This window comes from Phoca vitulina, unplaced genomic scaffold (assembly GCF_004348235.1).
Source record: "Phoca vitulina isolate PV1807 unplaced genomic scaffold, GSC_HSeal_1.0 scaffold10, whole genome shotgun sequence".
NCBI classification, from domain to species: domain Eukaryota; kingdom Metazoa; phylum Chordata; class Mammalia; order Carnivora; family Phocidae; genus Phoca; species Phoca vitulina.
Genome location: NW_022589713.1, coordinates 35,060,874 through 35,079,461, shown reverse-complemented (window position 1 = coordinate 35,079,461; position 18,588 = coordinate 35,060,874). Strand labels below are relative to the sequence as shown.

General features: G+C 39.5%; 1 protein-coding gene across 2 annotated transcripts in view; it reads right to left on the bottom strand.

Annotated features, from left to right (window-relative positions):
• Positions 1-18,588, bottom strand: part of RARB (retinoic acid receptor beta) — a 732,098-nt gene that overhangs the window by 449,718 nt on the left and 263,792 nt on the right. For both annotated transcript variants that reach the window (XM_032408806.1, XM_032408805.1), the window contains one exon: positions 1,192-1,284. The gene's annotated coding sequence lies outside the window, so the exon portion shown is untranslated. The remainder of the gene's footprint in view (positions 1-1,191; positions 1,285-18,588) is intronic.

Here is an 18,588-nt window from a genome sequence, read left to right as displayed (position 1 = left end):
GAATAGTATTAGTATGAGTTTTGTGCCCGTGTATTTTGGTGAACACATGCTAGTGCTTTTCACTAGGTTTACGCTTCTCTATGGAATCAAGAGGTCATTGGATGTATGCATGTTCAGGTTTCATAAATGCTGAGAGTTTTCCAAGGTGGTGGTACCAATTTATATTCCCACCAGCGATGTATGGGCATTCTGGTTGCTCCATATCCTCAACTAAAACTTGGTATTATCTGTGGTTTTCATTTTAGCCATTCAGGTAGGTGTGTGGTATAATCACACTATGATTTTAATTTGCAATTCCATGCTGACTAATACTATCAAACAGAATGAGACTTTTTGATATATTTTTAAATAGATGTATATTTTACAGAATCCTGAGACAGTAAAGGATCTCAAAGATGACCTAGTCCATGGATATCAAATGTATGGCACATTTGTCCCCAGTAAGCCTCCATACCAACCCTTCCCGTACCTTTGGAATATAAGGCAATAGATCAGTGACCTGGATTCAGCTTCAGAAACCTTCCAGATACAACTCATTACACAGTCATTTCCAAGGGATCTTATTGGGGTTGGGACTGAGGGATCTTATTGACCAGATAAAGTTTATCAGAAGCAAAAAGGTAGAACTAGTAACTAGTAGAATAAGGTAGTCTGCTCGGAGTTTAAATTTCAGATCTACCACTCACCCTGGCAGAAAAGAAGATTTCTCTTTATGACACTGCCTTTATCAGGTTGGTATGACTTGATTTATTGTAGCAAAGTTCAATTCATTGAGCTGAGTGATCCTGGCAAGTTACTTCATCCCTAGAAAGCGGTATTATGAGAAGTAACTAAAAACAGATTTGCACCATTTTCGATTCTCATGATCCTTCCCCTTGTTCAAGGATAGGTTTCTCCTGGGCACAAATCTTTCATGATTTCTGTGAGTCTGCCTGCTCTTGAATTAGTAACCTTCTTAAAAGCCTCCTGCTGAAGATAGCAGGAATTCAGGCAATGGCCATGAGTCACCGAGGTCTTTCCTGATTTTTGTCTAAATCAAGACATGTACTTTTGGGTCATTTCATCTGTAACTACGGAAAAGGATGCAGGAAGATTCAATCCTGGAATTACCAGAAGGAGCAGGTCATCTTCCCTGACACTTCTGGTGGAGCCCATCACATCTGAGGCTTTGTAGAGTTCTCATTTACTCACCTCGTCTTGCCAGAGGTCCTCACACGGCTTCGTTAGCAACAGTGAGATCAGCCACTGGTCCACAGGGTGCAGCTCTCCTGCCTTTGAAGGAAACTAGGAAAGGAAGGGAAAACAATCAGAACCCACTGGCAGCTCCTTTTAGCCACCTTTGTGTGGTTTCAATATCCTTGGCCTGCCCTCACGGGCAGGTAGAGAAGTCCACCTCTGCGCTGCCTGCTCCTCCTACTTGGGCTCGTTCCCTCTCTATTTGTGAAGCAGTTGTTCTCATGAGCTCACAATATCTTGATGGCAATTCTGAAATCCAAATTGCTCTGAATCCCCTAGGTTCTTTTTCATCACTCATTTGGAGGCACAATTTTACCTGATCCAAACTTATTTCATGGCAAAAGCCTTTCCTAACCTGATGGGAGGCTATTTATTATCTTTACTTGGTCCACTTTGTGGGGAGATTTACACAGTTCACTGTGGAAGAGCTGCTGGGTTTGCTTAGAAAGTGCTGGCCCAGACTGGGTTGGGAGTGGTACTGATTCATGGCATCTATACATAATACCTTCCCAAATCTGAAAAATTTTGAATTTTGAAATAACTCTGACCCCAAGAGTGTTGGATCAAAAAACCATAGATGCATACCAAGCTCCTAACAGACCTTGCTTTCAAACTTATGTCCTGTCGAGTGTTTACCCTTTTATTTGAATTATTTTAAAGAGAAGAAAATCAAAACAAGAAGACACAGGCTTTCGCCTAATAGAGCAGTCCAAAAATAAAAATTTAATAAAGTACCCAGAGTGGAAGAGGATGTGGGGAAGCAGAGACTCTTATACACTATTGGTGGGAATGTATTTTGGCATAAACTTTTTGAGAGGAGATTTGCAATTTTCTTGGAGAATTTAAATTGCATATGTACTTTGACCCAGCAATTCTACTTCAAAGTATCCTGTAGAAAGAGTCAAAAGAGTATGTCAGGCATATGTCATATTGAATATTATATACCAATATAAAAAAAAAAAAGGTTTATCAGTAAGAGACTGGTTAAATAAATTTTGGTGCAACTACACAAAATGATACAATGCTGTCTTTAAAAAAAATGGAAATGAGGTAGACCTGAATGTAATGATATGGAAAAGTCTCCAAAATATATCTGTAAGTGAAACAAGCTCTTTGTAGAGTAATAAATATATAAAAAACCACATATATATGATCATTACAATTTCTAAGGATATACTTATATTCTAGATAAACCAATTTTCCCCTTACACATATTTGTATGGAAAATGACAGGTGGTAATGATTAGGGATGAAAACAACTTTCATTATATATGTTTTTAACTTTTTTCTTTGCCATGTGCATATGCTGTTCTTCCTGATTCCTGATTCCTGACTGCAGAAGTCTCAAAGGCCCAGATATAGTACAGGCCACTGAGCATCTTTCCCGAGATTGCAAGTGCCATGAAAGGAAGTCTCCAGCCACCAAAGACTCCCATCACCTTCCAGTTAAACTTGACCTCCACTGACCCTTCAATACAGACCATAGACCTACAGTAATAAGAAACTCCACAGATGACATCATGGAATTCCAGAGACGACCTTCTGCCAAATAAATCCAATAATCACCTCCACCTACCCCTTAAATGTGCCTTACGCAAAGCTTGTTAACTATACTGTTGCTTTCCTGATCCAGTAGCATGATCTGGGTGTGCTACTAAGACCCAAGAGGAAGCTGTGATTAGCTGGACCTTAACCTGAGTGTACTGATCTAAGATTTTCCACTTGCCATTGCCCACCTCACACAGCATGTAAAAGATGGCTTACATCTTGATATAGAGTGGCCTGTGTATTGTCCTCTCCAACACCAGAATCTCCTAGTTTAATCGGAACAGTAATCTCAAGATGAATATTTCTATGGACCCCTTCAAATACAATCCAAAACTTTAACTCTGCTCTAAGCTTACTTGGAATTGGTAAGAAAAATCCAATTGCAATTGGATTAGAAAGACAATAAAGAGCAGAGTGACTTTTCATTGCTGGCACATAAATATCATGTGAAATAGAACTCCTTCTATCCAGTAGAAACAAACAAACAAAAATCAACTGAGTTGGTCAAGTTACTGGCAGATATATGAATTCTTAAGAATCAAATGCCTGATTGACCTTCAGGCTTTATTACATATTATTCTGAGTTAAATTCTTCTCTGCTTTCCCTAAACCATTCATCTTCAGAGATTTTTTTTTTAAAAACAATCTAAGTACACCTCAGCCTTCAGCTGGCCTTCTATGCAGACTATTCCTCCACGATCTTTGCGAGGCTGGCTCCTTCTTTTTATCTAAATCACAGATTCCATGGCACCTGTGTTGGTTTCTCCAATCAAGTAGTGTCACATTTAAATTCTCTGCATATTTCTTATGATTATTTCCTTTACTTGCTGTTTATTCAATTATTATTGGTTTGTTTTCCACCCCCCGAAATGTAAATGTTGTAAAAACAGAAATGATGTCTGTTTCGATTGTCAGTATATTCTCCGGAACACAGTAAGTACTGGGTAATCATTTGCGGGTGGAATGAGTGAATGAATGCACACTTTGTCACCTTCCATCCCCTAGCAAGGTAAGCCAGATGTTTTGGGTGTGGATAAGGCAAAGCAGATACTGCTTTTGTTTAGTAGGAAAAGGCTGGGTAAAACCAGGAAATGGTATTTTAAACTGAATGAAGACTAAAGGCCTAGGAGCCAGGGTGGTCCATTAGGAAAAGTGTTCAAGAACAGCCTGTAATGTCTTCCTGCAGCTATCCTTCCTCTCTGAGTCAGGGGACTAGATTAAAAAATGGAAAAGTCAATGGAGGGTAGAGGTATGTCAAGCTCTCTTCAGGTACTTCTGAGATTCACTATGTTCAGGTCTGCCGATGATCACTAAGCACTGGAGAACTGAAACAAAGGCAGCAAAGGACAAATGGAGGACTCCAGTGGCCTTCCACAGAAAGACTTACATCAACAAAATCTTATCGCAGATGTTTAGCCATCATCTGCTGCGTAATGAAAGCTTTTGTCCGTGTGTCTGCGTGTGTGTGTTTTAATTCCGAAAACACTCATGAAAAAGAGGAAAATTGACAGTAATGGAAAAATGTTAATAATATAATAATATCTTAGAAGATATAATTTGATTCAATGATACATATGCATCTTAATCTTGGTATTTTTCAGATGAACTTTTTCCCTGTAAGTTTTTCTCTTCTAAGACATAATAAATGAAATACTTCACTCAGCATGTTCATATTCTGTTGTATTAGTATATTTTTCCTTTCAAGGCTTGTTCTAGCCCTCCTCTTTACCCAATGCCACATAAAAAAATATCTACTATCTGCAATAGGTCCACGTCTCCTCTGAAACAAGGATGGACAGGCAACACTGGACTCCGGTCAAGGGCACAGAAAAAGTGAGCAGGGTAGGGACAATTTTCCTTGAGGTGCCTTACAACTGAACTGTCTTTAAAGCCCAGGGGTTTGAGGAGGGCCTACCTGTTCTGCTACCATCTTTTTTCTTATACTCAGCAGCTCTAGGCATGACTACTTAATCACTTTACCCCCAAGGAGTCATTCTTGCATGCTTTCTCTGTGCTAGACACATAACCAAACGTTGTGCTTGCAGCAGTAAAAGGACCCACATTCCTGCTTTCATGGGGCTGACATGCTAGCCACTCAAAGCAGGTATGCCACAGGCTGTAATATCTTAAATATCTCAGACAGAGAAAATATTTCTAAAAATTCCTTATACAATAAGCCTAATAAAATGAAGAGTACTTATAATTTAAGTCAGATGCAGGGGTAGTGATGGTGTTGAGGAGGATAAAATTGAAAAAGGAAGCATTAAAAATTAGATTTCCCCAAAACTAACAACGACCACCAAAACAAACAGGCTGACAAATAAGCACAGGTCAGTGGTCAACAAGCTTTTTCTGCAAAGGAAAAGACAAAATATTTTAAGCTTTGTGACCCAGTCTCTATTCCAGCTACTCAGCTTTTCTATGGTGGCACAAAATCATCCACAAACCGCAAACATGACCACAGCTGTGTTCCAATAAAACTTTATTCATGAAAAGAGTTTGCAGGCCAGACCTGGTCCACATGCTTCTCTTTAGCTTCTCTTCCAGTCTCTCTGCTTTAAATTGTTGGGTGTGGTCACTGAATGGTCTTTGGTTTACGTCCATGAAGACTTTCAGTTCATTGTTTATCAAGCCACGTGTCTTTCTGTTCCAGTGGGTCTTTGAGTTACGGTACAAAAATGGCAATATGATGGACAGAATCTTGACTACACTATCACCATTTGCTCTCACTCTACCTTTCAAATCACTTGCGCCCTTTTAGCTCAATCACCACAAAGAACTAGACGAAACAAATCATGAAGCAAGGTGTAATTAGGATGTGCTGAGATGCTTATTTGAATCTTAATGCTATTAATAAAGGTTTATCTGTCCCTCCTTGTTCAGTCCCACAGGCTGGGGAAGCCTCTGTTTGAGAGGTTTCAGGTAGCTTAAGATGAAACATTATTTCATATCCCATATCACTTCTTCGACGATGAGATAGTTACCATTTTTCTACTGAGGGGCCTATTCTCTTTTGACAAGGTTCTTTTGACAAGATTAGTCTTCCCAGGAACCTCAGCTGACGGATGATTAATATGCAGGGTCCACCCCCGGATTAATCATCTTGAGATACTAGGAGGTGCAACACCCACCTAGCCCAGGTAAGAGCGGCTAAGCTGTCCTCTTTCCCCCACCTTTCTTGTCTCCTCTCCTTAGCATTTTCACGACATTTTAAATACAGGTTCCTCACTGCAGGATGTAAACAGAACAAGTCAAATGATGCCAAAGTCAAAACTCGAAGTCACTTATTGGTTGAAAAAGTACAACTAAAAATAAAAAATTTACTAAATTATAGGGGAACATTTTGCATATATTATAAAGCATTGTAGGACTGGTGACTAATGACTGAAGTCAAAAGGCTGGATTTTTTGAGTCTGTACTAAATTTATTAATTTAGATACAATCTCTCCCAACTCTTCCCACAATCTCTACAATGGTATCCAACCTTTCGTAAATTGTTCCCTCCCCCCAACCCCTCCCGGGATTGCATCATACAAATTCACAGTTTAAACAATTATATCCCATTAACACCTTCCCCACTCCAATATACTGGACTCTTAATTCTTTCACAAACATTGTCATAAGAACCCATCTAACCTAACGCAAGCAGCTACTGAGTGAACTCCAGTGGGGAATACTTGGAAAAATAGGAGAAAAACCAGCCACATTGAATGAACATGCAACAAAGGGCATTAGGGAAATTGTCTAATATACTGAATTACTTAAAATTATAATGTTGAAAAAAAATTGCAGTAGCGGGGAAATGATGCCAATTAGTGGCCCAGTAATGAGAAAGAGGCAGAGGAAAAGTCACTTTGCCATCCATAACTCAGGCCTTGACTTCTTGGGCAGTGAATGCCTGCTTTCTGCCATAAGCACGGAACTATCTGGAAGACGGAGGTTTCAACTGCGTTGAGATTTTCAGGAGAAAACAAGAGGTGCCAGTTAAGACATCACCATGAACTTCAAAGTGCAGGAAGGAAGGGCTGTAAATGACTAAAGTAAAGTCAGATGACAATACTTACTGCTTTCATTTTTCTCCAGAGGCCAGTTTCTTCCTTTTCCTTTTTTGCTTTTTGATGGTACAATACTCTGGCCACCCCCAGAAAGATTCCAGAATCCTCCCTCAGTTTTTTTATTCCTGCAGTTGGCAACCTACACTACCAGGATATCCATCTTTAATACAAATCTGAATGCCTTGTACTGTCATTTGGGTTTAAATATATTTCCCCTGAGCTCTGGCCTCAGTAAAAATAGCAGACAGCTGGTCACCATGTTCCACACCATAAACCTGTTGGGAGGAAGTATGGGGCTTGGCTTGCATCAGAATCACTTGGAAAGCTTGTCTAAAACACAGATTTCTGGACTCCACCCTCAGAATTTCTGATATATAGGTCTGGTGTGGACTCCAAAAATTTGCATTTCTACTAAGTTCCCAATTGGTGCTGATGCTGCTGGTCCAGGAATCATGCTTTCAAAATCACCGCTCTCAACCATCCCAAACCGACTATCTCAAAAGATAAGGCAGGGGTTCCCAAACTCTGCCACATCTCAGAATCACCTAGACAACTTTGAGAATTCCAATGCATCTAATACCAAGTAAATCAGAATGTGTGTGCAGGCATTCATAGTTTTCAAAGCCAGGCATCTGTATTTTCAAAGATCTCCAGGTGATCACAAAATGCAGCCAAATTTAAGAACCACTGAACCTTGGGATGAGACCTGGAGACAAACAGAAAGAGCATTAGACCAGAGGCCAGGAAGAGGAGGAGGAAGAAGAACAACCCTTATTAATTTTGACTTTGGGACCATCCTATTTACCTAGTCTCTCTCTCTCATCTGTCAAATAAGGTGACCACCCCTTTACTTGCCTCTCAAGCACCAGTAGCAAGAAAAATACATCAAACTGGCAAAATGGTTTGGAGGGAGCCTACATTAGGAAGGAGCCTACAGATAGAAGGCATAGCAAGGGAGGTGGTGCTGCCTAGGGTGAGATGCAAAGGCTTTGCCAGCGGGAAGATCTGGGTCAGCACACTGCTTCTGACTAGCTCGGTGACCTGAGCAAGTTAATTTAACTGCTCTGTGCTGTACTTTCCTCCTTTGTAAAACCAGAATGTCATTTTCTTCCCATGGGGTTCCTCCAGAGCAATTTTGCTATTTGCCCGGAACACAGTGCATGCTCCAGAAATGACTGTTATGGCATATATGACGGGTGTATATTTTGCACATGCCACCATCTCTGGATATGGAGAAGGCCTCCCTTTGGGTAGACCTTCAAACAGAGGTTAGTGAAATTAACAGTGGAAAGGCTGAAAACTAGCCTCAAATAGACCTCACATAAGCAGATAAGAGACCACTGTGGGTGTGTGAAGATTCAACTCAGTTTAAATAACTCAGTGGCTGGGTCTTGAGGCAGCAACATCCTTAGAATTAGGGAGCTCCACGCCCTGTCCTCCTGCATCTGGACAGTACCCATTTACAAGGTGGTTTACTCCTCAGATACCCTACATACTGGTAGTTAATCTGAACTTGAAGGTACCTTCAGATCTTGAATCTGATATTTTTGTTTTGTGTATACAAGTTCTTCCCCTGGACTAGACTGCAAGCTCCTTGAATTTCATGAGATTTGTGTTTTCCTAGAGCACCCATGAGTTGATAATTTTTGGTGCTTAACGGTCATCAATTTCTCATCTATTTCCACAAGGCCCCCTCTTAAATTACCACTCCACAGGGTAATTGAATACTTTTTCAATAATCCAAATGCTATCTCTCTACTTAAAAGTCTTCCAAGGTTTCCCATCATTCATAGGGTCCAGTTTAACCTCCTTAGTACAGTTGATAAGGCTCTTTGTGATCTGGCCTCTGCTGATTTCCCCAAGCGTGGCAGAGGGGGTATAGCCAGGGCTTTGTTGTTATCGAGATTAGGGGTTAAAATCCAGCCTGGCCTCTGACAAACTGTACATCTGCCAAAGAGTCCCATAATTTTCCTTAACCTGTTTCTTTATCTGCAAAATGGGAAAAATATTACTTCCTTTCAGATTTGTTGCAAGACTAGGACTAATAAATGTGAGATGTCTAGCATATACATTTTTTAAAGATTTATGTATGTATGTATGTATGTATGTATGTATGTATGTTAGAGAGAGAGTGTTGGGGAGGGACAAAGGGAGAGAGAGCCTTAAGCAGACTCCCTGCTAAGCGCAGAGCCTGACGTGGGGCTTAATCTCACAACGTGTGCCAAAAATCAAGAGTCTGGCACTTACCCAACTGTGCCACCCAGGTGCCCCATAGCATATACATTTTCTTAGTAAACATGAACTACATTTCCTGATACCTGCATTTCCTTATACTTGCAGCCCTTGCACCAGGAATTATGCGCTACCTCAAACACTCTGTGCTACACTGTGCTTCTTTACCTTTGAACAGGCACTTAGCCATGTCTTCAGCTTGGAAACCTCTCACCCTTCAAGACCCGGATGAATAAGCATCACTTCGGTGGCATTTCCTTAACCCACACAAGCAAAGCTGTTCCCTTCCCTTGGCGCCACTGCCATCTTGGTAGAGAGCTCTATCTGTCACAGTCTAATGAAATTAGTGGTTTATCTGCCTGTCTCTCAAACTAGATAGAAGGTATCAAAAACATCAGGGACCACACCATAATCAGAGTAGCCTATGACTTGCAAGCAATAGGTGACCAACGTTAGCTAACTGTGTCCTCCTCACAGTATGTCCTGTTATTTGTGCAAGGTCACATAAAACCTGGTGCGTTGTAAGTTCATAGCGAGTATCCTATACCCTTGATACCCACAGACTGGGAATATTGACATTATTTGGGTACTTTTTAGGACTGAAAAATCCCAGGTCCTTCCTCAGACTTTCTGCATCAAAGTCTCCATTTTAACAAGCCCCCCCCAACCCCCAAGGGATTTGATGCACACTAGTGTTTGTGAAGAGCTGTCCTAAACATCCCTGCACTCCCACCAGAGGCACACAAGCAGGCACTTGATAAGTGAAAGCATATGGACAATTCATCCTATATTAGCAAGGAAGACGAAGGTGATCCAGAGGTATTTCAACCCCAGCATAATACTAGTCATGGGAAGAATCCTGTATTTTATTCTGGATACCACAGTGGTGATGATTTACAAACTCCGAGCTCCCAAGGGGGTCCTGAGAATAGCACTCCTTACTTTCATCGATAAAAATTAAAGTAAAAACAAATAGAAATCCACCCCAACCCAGACACTGGTATAAAAGAAAAAAAAAATCAGTTTTAAGGAGTGCTGGATCACATAACTAAAAATGAAAAAACTAAAAGCTAATCTTCCCCTGGAGAAAGCAAAAATCATGAAGAATAACATGTCCGCTACAAGCAAGAGAGTTCTGGTTTACCACCTGCATCAGAGCAAGGGGCCCCGAAACATGAGACTAATCCAGAGTCGATACCATGGTGAGCAACACTTGTGCACCAATTTAGGATGGCACACCATTCACTTGAACAGGGCAATTAGAACACTGGACGTGAATATCCCCCTTCTGCCACATCTCTGTAATGCTATAAGGAATGCCTTAGTCGTTCTGAGTTGTGGCCTCAGGCCTCTCCACTCCCTAAGTTACTATTAGAGATGGACTAAGGGCACAAGGAAAAATGGCACTTGTGTCAAATATCCTCCCTCACACCTAGAACTCACATTAGGTGACATTACTGTCTGGGAATGTATTCAGTGGAAAACTATTCCGATAGCCAACAGCAATTACATAGCAGGATGACATACTTCTCAGAGGCATAGTTTATCATAAATCAGGTATTCACAAAGCTTCTGCGCAACGGTAAATGTTGTCTTAACATTCTTCTCTGGAAAAAAAGGAGCAAGGTCATAATCTGAGTCACAGATCACCATTTCCAGGGCACAGCCTGCCTTTGGTGGTGTGGGGATGGGACGGGGCAGGCGAGTCCAGACACTCATTTTTACTTCAATTTTTTTTCCTGAAATCTGAAGGAATGCCTGCCCGCAAATTAAGATAGCGACGCTTTATTCAGGATGCATCCTCATTTATTTTTCTTAAGATCTTGAACAAACAAAAAAGTCCTCCATGAAACGGAGAGAAAAAAGGCATTTTGGAGTATTCCTTTGCCCCTCCTGTTCTCGAAAGAGCTCAGACATCACAATAGTTTGCAACATTTTTGGTTGGATACTTTTTCCCCATCACTTCACAGATGGGAAAGATTTTGTGAACTTTTCTAAGCAACCGACAGGACCGCCTCGTCTCTCCTAAGTGCCTTGTCAGCAGATTCCTAGAGCCTGGCTGTAAAAGCACTTGTTTCCACTCCCCCCCCCCCCCCCCGTCCCTCGCCCCTATCAGAAAGATGCCTCTTAAGCTATAGTGAGGCAGAGCATAGCCATTCAATTATCCAAATCCTAGAAGTCTATAAAAGAACACTGTGCCGCAACTGGTTTCTTAATTTGAATGAGACGGCATGCCCAGACACATCCCCAGATCCTGAAAAGAAATCCCCACACAACATCTTCTGACTCAACCATGTCATAAGATGCATTTTTATCAATTTTGAGATAACTTGCAGGTCATGCAGACCAAACCAAGATGATCACACCATCAAAAGGGAGACATCAACCCCAGATGAAACCCTTTTACAGGGTTATTGATGGTACCAACAATACATCTGCCTTTAAAAAAAAAAAAAAAAGATGTTCAGATTTTAATTTTCAGAATGCTTTTAGATGTATTCAACTGTTTTAATGAGACGAGGGCTTTTTAGCACTCATGCCAAACAATCCAGTCCTCCTTAGCTGTGTGCGTTTATGTCCATGACCACTCAAAGAGTAAGTGGGAAAACAACCAACCAAACTAAAAGATAATTGTTCAAGCCTCTCAAATTGACATCTACCCCTTGAGGAACAGATGGTGGATTCTGTAGAAGGGCATAAAGCAATGAGCCTTCCAGTTTCAGGTTCAGAAGCAGCGATTTCCTGAAAAAGAAAGGCAAGTCACAGTTTCTGTGCCATTTTCCTGTTTGCCAGGACTCACCTGTGCTTAGAAAGAGGGTGGTAGGTGGAGAATTCATTTCCCTCAGGAAACCATACAATCCCATGGACAAAGTGAATTTAGCTTCCAACCTTGGCCATCAGGAGACTGTGCACCCTTAAACTTCGGAAAGCATCTGGATCACCCAGTGCACGTTCAATTCTCTGTACGTGTTGCAAAAAAAATACCTCGCCCTCACTTGCGCGGATCTCTTTATTGCAGTTGACATGGGCTTGCCCAGGGGATTGACTTGTTGTTCTATAAAGATCCTTAAATAGGCACTACTGATGAAACATTTAATCCAAGCCTCAGGATCAAATGGCAGCTACTGCCAGGGACAGTGATAGAAAAATCTATTCCCCAATTAAATAATTGCACACGAAGCCATGACTGTTCATTAGGTCCTTTAACAGAGTTCAGCTTTTCTGGAACACAGCCAACAGCCTTCATATTTTATTTTAATAATATGTATCTAGTACTTTTGAGATCACGGATTATTTTAAACATGTTTTGAAGAAAACCATCTCCACCCCCCCATGAAAAATGGAGTGTGAATTTGAACAAGAGATGCCCTGTTATGATCATGTAGAACAATTATTTCTGTAAGTGCACACTGGCTGTTTCTGGAAGTCTTCTCTGCGTAGGGTTAAAACACCATCCTTTATTTGGGGGCATTTTTGTCTCTTTAGTACCAGGACATGAATATTTTATTTTCTGCCTAATCTGAACTGTTTATCCAGGAAGTGAGAGGAGAGTCATCGACTGTCTATTAAAGGGGGCTAGATCCTGGAAGTCTAATAAAAAATCTTGTCCCCCAAGGCAACAACATCCACATTATAGGACAGCATCAGACAACAGGAAGGTGGTTCAATGGCAAACACCCAGAATGAGATTTTGAAGCTTCAGCTTCTTAAGAGCACAGGGGATTGTGAGTACAGTGACAGATTTTTTTTTTTTTTTGGTAAGGGAGGGAAATTACACTTTGAACACAGGTAGTGAAATATTTCATAAGATTGGAATACTCATGCAAAATAAATATTGGTTTTGAAATGCAAGGCTGTTAGAACACAGAACAAATATCAGAAGTTTGGAGAGGCTTAAAAATATCCCATAATAGAGTCTTTCCTCAAATACTCATTTTTCTCATGAAAGAACTAAAAAAACGCTCCCATGCATGCATCTCCTTTTGGCAGGGGTTATTTTGAACAAAGCTTTCTGATGATGTGCAAAGGTATCTAGCTCTCTGTGATGATCAGGTGGCTCAGAGCTTGTCTCTTGCCCCTTTCAAGGAAATGGATTTTTAATTCTTCAAAGTTGTCCTCCATCTGTGTTATTTTGTACTTTCATTCAGATTAACTGTGGATTTTAATTACTGCTTTCTGTCATTTGGTTAGTGAATATTTTTCTGATAAGTCACATCAGTGGACCTGAAGTTACATCCCACATGAGGTCAATGTTAAGGAATTGTTCTCCAAGGCCCATTGATTCTTGTGTCATTAAGTGGCGACTCTGAGTGCTAATGTACCAACATCTGGAAACCGTCTTTCTCCTAATTTCAAAGGATTCTGATATAACAAGGGATAGAATCTATGAAAAGCACTATTTCCATTTCGACTTTAGCATTCTTCACATGGGAACTATTTATCAGTTCAAACTCCTTTAAAGAGGAAGAAATAAACTGACAATATTCTTGGCTTCTCTTCCAAGGAGAGGCTTGCTATTGCCGAATCTCACTGAAATAAAACAATGCAAAATAAAACAAATAACTTCAAATAATGTCTATCTATATCAAGAGGTACGTGAAAAAAATGAACTCCACCACTGTTGCCTCAGACCACTGTAAGAGCCACTTCAATGATAAAAACAGTTTAGTTAGTAAATAAAGTGACCTGACATTAAGCAATATTTCAACCCAGTTCTTGTCACAATTTGGGATATTTTTGTGGGATATGATCCAGTCCCCATCAGTGCTTATAACTCTCTTTGATTTTGTTACTTCCTTTGTTTATCCCTGCTGGATCAACATTCTCCATCACTAAAATACTTTGTGTAACCACCTAAAATTTACTGTATCTAGTGATGTATTACTCTAATCTTGGCATTATAACTCATTTGGCAAGAATACATGTATAATTATTTTTTCCTAAATAGGCTATTGAAATATCGTGAAATATCGTGAAATATCTTTACCGGGCAAGACAATTTTTATTGAGGAACCAAATAAACCACAAATAAATGATCAAGTCTCATATCTTCATGATGAATATTAAAGAAGTAAAACTGACTTACTCTATTCTTTCCAACCCTTGAGAAGAATCTCTCATTGCTTCAGAAACTTCATATCAATCTTCACACTCTAAAGAAATGTGCAACTTAGAAAGTTTCACAGACTCTTTTTGAATTAGTAAAACCTAAAGGGGGCAGGGTGAGGAGAGAACAGGGCCTTACATTCAGCAAACACTATGATGACAGGGACCGCAAGCTACATTGTGATGCAGCTGCCAAAAAAAATCCCGTATTTTCCTTTGCCTTTTTTTTCCATTATTTAAAAAAAAAAGAGAGAGAGAGAGAGAGAGAAAGATACTTGTGCCATTTAAAAAGAGCTTTCAACTGCTCCCCAGTCAACAACTGAGCGACTCCTCGGGGACTCTGAAGCGGCTTTTCAATATTAGTAATTTGAAGTACTAATGTCAAATTTCATTTTTGGAGTAGCAAATATATCAGGTTCACCAAATAGCTCAGCTTTTCTTTATAAATACCCCACAATGAATACATTAGCTTTAACATCTATTCTTTTGATAAGCCATCTTGAGGTGGTCTGACTTTTGTTTTCTTTACTTTCACAAACACACTCCTCCCCATGATTAATGGCCTCCCATTGGGTATATGGAAAATTTCCCAGCCTGGTTCCCTTGAGAATGCTCTACTACATGGATTTCTAGGCAAAGCTAGATTAAAAGAGGAGGAGCATGAGCTATAGTCCCCCTACCCCACAGCCATCAATTATATACAGTTATAAATCAAAGTTTTCAGTCCAAACAAAGACCAGTGTGGCAAGCAAACAAGGGTGTTCACGGCAAATTGTTTTGAAGCCGAATAAAACTCTTGACAGGAAACAATGGAGTCAGCAAAGCCCCTGTCAATATCACTCTAAAGTTTAGCTGATTTATGAAGAATTAGACATGGTGTATCAAGTTGCTCAAGGATTGATTGAGAAAACAGCAAGGAGAAGTGTGAATAAGTTAATATGAAACCAAATGAAGCTCTTCCTTGATCAAAAAAGTTTAGCCAAATACTGTTTTTATCCATATGAATTTGACCCCTTGCCTTAGATCCCTACCGCAAAATCTCTAGTTATCAAACATACTCTCCCCCTCCCCCTACTTATTTTTTGGGTTCTCTGTAAGCAAAATTACTGGCCTTTACAACCTTCCTGTGAACCATGGATTCAAGCTCAAATTTTTCTTTCTTTCTATTTTGATCCTCCACTTGGGAGAATTTAATTTCACTTGTTTCAGATACTGTTTACATGCCCCACATAAAAATCTATTTCAAAAGGAGAAACAGGAAAATATTGACATCTGTGAAAACAAATAGAAATACCATCAGGACGCAAAGCAAGTGCAGAAGGCATGAAATTAAATAAATAATACTGTAAGTTTTCTAGATTTTTTTTTGTCCTTGAGATCTAACATCTATCAAGAGCTTTCTCTACCAGAGCCCCAAACTGCTCACACCTATAAAACATGTACTTGGGTGAAAGAATAATAATTCTAGTAACTATTATTATTATTATAACATTCATTGAGCATTTACTACGTGCCAGATATGCTTCAAAGCAATTTATGTGTATTAGCTCATTTATTCTTCAGAACAAACCTATTAAGTATTGACAGTCATCCTCTCCATTTTTTGGTAGAAGAAACTGATGCATAAAGAGGCTAACTTGTCTGAGGTTACATGGTTAAGAAGTTACACAAGTGGGGTGCCTGGGTGGCTCACTTGATTAAGCATCTGACTTCAGCTCATGTCATGATCTCAGGGTCCTGGGATTGAGCCCCACATTGGGCTCCCTGCTCAGTGGGGAGTCTGCTTGTCCCTCTCCCTCTGCCTGCCACTCCCCCTGCTTGTGCTCTTGCTCTCAAATAAATAAAATCTTTATAAATAAATGAATAAAGTTACACAGGAAAGATATGGTGGATCCTGGCTTTGAACCCAGGAAATAGGACTTCTTAACCACTACACCAAACCTTACATTTGGAATAAAAAATAATGAAATATAGATCTCTCTTGGGGCATGTGGGTGCCTCAGTCAGTCAAGTGTCTGACTCTTTGGCTAAGGTCATAATCTCAGGTTCATGGGGTTGAGCTCCATATCAGGTTCCACACATCAGGGTGTGGAGCCTGCTTGAGATTCTCTCTCCCTCCCCCTCTGCTCCTCCCCCCTGAGCACACTCCAGCATGCTCTCTCTCTCAAAAAAATAAAAAATGGGGGCACCTGGGTGGCTTAGTTAGTTAAGCATCTGCCTTTGGCTCAGGTCATGATCTCAGGGTCCTGGGATCGAGCCCCACTTCGGGCTCCCTGTTCAGTGGGGAGTATGCTTCTCCTTCTCCCCCCGCTCCTGTTCTCTCTCTCTCAAATAAAATAAATAAAATATTTAAAAAAATAAAACACTTTAAAAAATTTAAAAAATAAAAAATATAGATCTTCTTTAAAATCACTCAAAATTGATTCAAAATATTCACTCCTAAGGAAAGATGTCCTCACTTGCCCCATTTATCTTACCTTAGCAAGTTGTGAAAATCAAATGATACTGTATACAAACATGGAAGGAAATTGTTTTAAGATGTATGGAACATGTGACATTACCTTGCCCATGATCACTTTCTCTGTCTTAATAACAGAGCTGCTTTTTCTGTGGACAGCCTACTTCATGTTCTGCTGGTAGGAACTGGACAAGTGGTGGCCATCTGATTCAGGCCTAATTAGAATTCCTCATTCCCATAGTCAGAGTGTAATGAGAGTGGGTATGATATGGGCCATTTCTCGGCCCAGACCATTAAGAGGTGAATGACATTCTTCGGTTCACTTTCCTCTTCTACCAAAAAACCTGGATGTGGTAAACTGATCTTGAGCATGCTGAGTCATCAAGGGTATCGGGGATGGCAAAGCCACAAGATGGAAGGAGCCCAAGTCCCTGAATGATTACACAGAGAAGAGTGGCCTCTAACTTAAACACCTATGGTAAGTTGTTAGAAAGAAATGAACTTCTATCAGGTTTAAGCATTATATTTTTTGTTCTATCTATTACAGCAGTGTAGCCTACCCTGATTAATACAATAACAATGTAAGTGAATACACTTTTAGATTATTTCACTATATTATTTGGAATGAAGACCATGCAAGTGAACTTGAACAAATCTGGACAATTATGGAGGGGCTAGACCAAGACACGTTCCTATCTTAGTAAAATAGAAAGAAGATGTAGTAAGATAGAAAGAAGAAGCTAAGAGTTTCTAATTCATTATTTGGGAGGAAGAGGGCCCTGATCAAGACCAAGAAATTAGATTTTTAAAAATTGGTAGTGTTTATCCTTCAGTGTTGTGTTCAGGATAAAAGGAAATGAACTAAATGGGTAAGGGTGTAAGAAAATCTGGCAGGGGGCAGATGAGATGCTAGAATAAGGAAAAGCTACAGGAAAGAAGAAGGGAAAAAGAGAACACAGAAATGTGAAAGTGGTAAAACAAAATTAAACCTCCCCAAACATACTTCTTAGTAAAATCTAAAAAAATCTTTAAAGAACAATTTATTACAATTTTTCCCATTCCTTGCCAAGATGGATAAAAAGTAGATCCATTATTAAAAAAGAACAAAACCTGAAAACAAGCTAACCTGAGAATGATTTTCCCATGCTTCTCAGTAGGATATCTGATTGTTCTTTCTGTGACTTTTGCTACATTTGTTAAAGAAATCCTTTGTTTTCCTACTTCATGAAATAGATGACAGTATTGCTTGTCAAAGAATAAATCTCAAATGATGAAATAATCCAGTATTTTTGAACTTCAGATGGCATATCTAGAGCTGTATCCTCTTGGTCTTCTGCTTTCGGGATGATGCATGCCTTATCCCATCTTCAAGATAATGGATCCTAATAATTTGTAATTTATAATTTTCTATTGAAAGGACAGTACACAAATGATTTTTCATGATTCTTACACAAAAATGTAGCTTTCAATGAAGTAGTGCCCAAAATGCTGATATTTAGAAGATTAAATTGATTTATTGTGGGGTCTATACTAGCAATTGCTCTTTTTAAAAATGTACTCATATTAAATTTAAAATCTTAATAAAATTTTAGATTAAAATAAATATGCATATTAAGAACAGAAGCAAATCCAAAGATCAGGAAACAAATATTTAAAAACCTGAAAAATGGAATATAAAAAGGGGAAAACAAAAATATAATTAGAGCCAGACAAATAATAGCAAAAAATGTCCCCTTGCATTTTCTGATGAATTCTAAAAGAACAGCTTACACACATTTCTTTAAATAGTATTTTGTAAATCCCTCCCAAATGCCAATAATTTTCTAGTTGTAAAAAAGAAAAAATTAAGAATAGTTTCTTCTATACTACAGAAAGATTAATTATTGAATGATTAGCCAAATACTGTTTTCACCCTGAGGCTGAAACTCACGAAGGTATGGCAGAGAATAGCTA